Source organism: Rhinopithecus roxellana, chromosome 8, assembly GCF_007565055.1.
Source record: "Rhinopithecus roxellana isolate Shanxi Qingling chromosome 8, ASM756505v1, whole genome shotgun sequence".
NCBI lineage: Eukaryota > Metazoa > Chordata > Mammalia > Primates > Cercopithecidae > Rhinopithecus > Rhinopithecus roxellana.
The window spans coordinates 57,983,898-57,987,486 of NC_044556.1; the positions used below are offsets into that span (position 1 = coordinate 57,983,898).

At 39.1% G+C, this 3,589-nt stretch overlaps 1 pseudogene; it reads left to right on the plus strand.

The window, feature by feature from the left end:
- The first annotated feature begins 2,422 nt into the window (after nucleotides 1-2,422).
- Nucleotides 2,423-3,370, plus strand: LOC104657040 (annotated as a pseudogene).
- Nucleotides 3,371-3,589: the final 219 nt, after the last annotated feature.

A 3,589-nucleotide genomic window follows, 5' to 3' on the forward strand; every position in this document is an offset into this window, starting at 1 on the left:
CAGTTCACAGCTGTCTGACTGTTTTTGGTGGATATGGTAGCTTTCTCTATTTAGAGATCCCATCTTCACCTCAGTACCAAGTCAAGAGTCAGAATTCTGCCATGCAAACAAACATTTATTAGCACACAGGCAAAAACATACTACTATTAGGCCTTTTCCTGGAAGCTCATGGAAGTCTCAACTCCTTTTCCTAATGCTTTCTGGTTAGTATAATAAATGAAAGTTTCTATCAAAGATAAAATGTAACAAAATTCTCTCCAGTAGAAAAGCCAACTTTCTAGTGAGATTAGGTGATAAATATCCCTTTAAAGAGGGAACACAGGAATGAATGGATCATGTGCCTATTGCAGCTCTCCAAGCTCTATAGGCTGCCTAACTCATCATATTTTACATCCCTGCAAGCCAGAGGTTAGGTATACTTTCAGCCAATCAACATATCTTGATCACCTGGTTTTTCATTTAAAAAAATTTTCTGTCTGCCAGTGGTTCTTAACTGGCACAAATTTTCTTGTACTTCTTCCCTACAGGAACATTTAGCGATTTCTAGGACCATTTTGGTAGTCATGATGGAGGGAGGGGTCTTTGCTACTGACACCTTATAGGTGAGACCAGGAGTGGCTGCTAGACATTCTATAATGCACAAACAGCCTCGCCTTCTCTCCGAGCAATGAATTGTGTGTTCCAAAACGTCAATAATGCTGAAGTTGACAAAACCTGCTTTACATTCATTAATAAACTCTACAGTGTGGATACAGATAAGAATATTTGAAGATCTTGTCAAATCTGCCTCTTGAGGTAGACTATTGATTAAAGTATTTCAAATGTTAGCAAATTACACCTAGAATGTAATTTCTAGATTAGTGCACTTCAACCATTAACCAACCCCCTGTGAAAGTTAATACCGAGTGTCAACTTGATTGGGTTGACGGATGCAAAGTATTGATCCTGGGTGTGTCTGTGAGGATGTTGCCAAAGGAGATTAATTTTTGGGTCAGTGGGCTGGGAAAGGCAGACTCATCCTTAATCTGGGTGGGCACCATCTAATCAGCTGCCAATGTGGCTGGAATATAAAGTAGGCAGAAAAACATGAGAAGACTAGACTGACCTGGCCTCCCAGCCTACATCTATTTCCTGTGCTGGACCCTTCCTGCCCTCAAACATCAGACTCCAAGTTCTTCAGTTTTGGGACTTGGACTGGCTTTGCTTGCTCCTCAGCTTGCAGACAGACTATTGTGGGACCTTGTAATAGTGTGAGTTAATATTTAATAAGCTTCCCTTTAACTATATGTGTGTGTGTGTGTGTGTATATATATATATATATATATTCATCTCCTATTGCTTCTGTCCCTCTAGAGGACCCTAATACACCCCCTTTAGGGTGTAGATTAGATTAATTTGCACATCCATATATATCACATGGGATTAGCCTGTTGTCTTAAATTACATTCAGTGGAATATTTGGATTTTTTCTTCTCATTCAATTGTTAATAATGAGTCAGACTAGGGAAGCTGGTAATCATACTTTAGTTTTAAACATGCTGACTTAAAAATGAGCTTATTCTTATCCACAGAGGGTATCATTTTGTCATGATTCATTCTGTGTCCCCAACACTTCATCTCAAAAAACATAAAAATGTCTACTTACTTAAATTGTTTCTAATTTACTGTTATAATAAATATTCTAGCTAATATTGTCATATATCTCTTTTTAATATCTGACATACTTTCCCTAGACTACATAGTGAAAGACAGGCTCTAAATAGTCTTAAACTCTCAATATAAATTGCCAAATTGCCATTCAGGGGAGTTTGTACCAATTTATATGTCTAACTAGCAATACTGTTAGCTTATCCAACAGAATAATTAACAACATAAGTTATAATTAATAAAAAGCATTTGGAAATTTGACAGGATAACTTCATACTTTGCAAAATAACTCACATAGTATATTTTATTTGACCAGCCTAATTTCAAGGCTGTTTAACTGCTTGAAAAGAAAGTTTTTATTTGTTCTTTGTATGTACTTAGAATGCTAACTGTGGCCGGGCGCGGTGGCTCAAGCCTGTAATCCCAGCACTTTGGGAGGCCGAGACGGGCGGATCACGAGGTCAGGAGATCGAGACCATCCTGGCTAACATGGTGAAACCCCGTCTCTACTAAAAATACAAAAAAAAAAAAAAAAAAACTAGCCGGGCGAGGTGGCGGGCGCCTGTAGTCCCAGCTACTCAGGAGGCTGAGGCAGGAGAATGGCGTGAACCCGGGAGGCGGAGCTTGCAGTGAGCCGAGATTGCGCCACTGCACTCCAGTCTGGGCGACAGAGCGAGACTCCGCCTCAAAAAAAAAAAAAAAAAAAAAAAAAAAAAAAAAAAAAAAAAGAATGCTAAGTGTGTTTTATTAGCCAACAAGTGAAACTGCTGAAAATATGGATCCAGAGAATCAGACAATGGTGACTGAGTTTCATTTCTCTGATTTTTCTCAATCTAAGAATGGCAGCCTCTTATTCTTCATTCTTATGCTCTTTATTTATATATTCATTATTGTTGGAAATTTCATGATTTTCTTTGCTGTCCGACTGGACCCCCATCTCCATAATCCTATGTACAATTTTATCAGTATCTTCTCCTTCCTGGAGATTTGGTACACCACCGTCACTATCCCCAAGATGCTCTCCAACCTTCTCAGTGAACTGAAAACCATCTCTTTCATAGGCTGCCTCCTGCAGATGTATTTCTTCCACTCACTCGGGCTCACAGAAGCCCTAGTCCTCACAGTGATGGCCATTGACAGATATGTAGCCATCGGTAACTCCCTTCGCTATGCAATCATTATGACCCCTCGACTGTGCATCTAGCTCTTCACTGGCTCTTGCATTTTTGGCTTCTTCATGTTATTGCCAGAGATTGTGTGGATTTCTACTCTTCCATTCTGTGGCTCCAACCAAATTCATCAACTCTTTTGTGACTTTGAACCTGTGCTGCCGTTGGCCTGCACAGATACATCCATAATTCTGGTTGAAGATGTGATCCATGCTATTTCTATTCTGACTTCTGTCTCTGTCATCACCCTTTCCTATTTAAGAATCATCACGGTGATCCTGAGGATTCCCTCTGGTGAGAGCCGTCAGAAGGCTTTCTCCACGTGTACAGCCCATGTTGCTATTTTCTTGCTGTTTTTTGGCAATGTGGTTCTCATGTATCTGTGCTTCTCTGCCACGTTCCCACCACTACTGGACAAGGCCATTGCACTGATGTTTGCTGTCTTTGCCCCACTTTTCAACCCAATAATCTATAGTCTGAGGAACAAAGATATGAAAAACGCCATTAAGAAAATCCTCTGTTCTCAAAAGATATTCGATGCCTCTGGGAGCTAATGGGAGTTCACACACATCTCTTCAAAGAAATCTCATCATCTCCTTAAGTTTAAAATGCTAACAAATCAGTTTTTTAAAATTACCATGCACTTTTTCCTTTTTAAAAAAAAATTAAAGAAATTTTGGCATGTATTTTCAAAGTGAAGTATCTCTTTAAGATTTTTAATATGAAAAACAACGGTACTAAGTTATGTGTCTATACATTTCAATTTATAGATC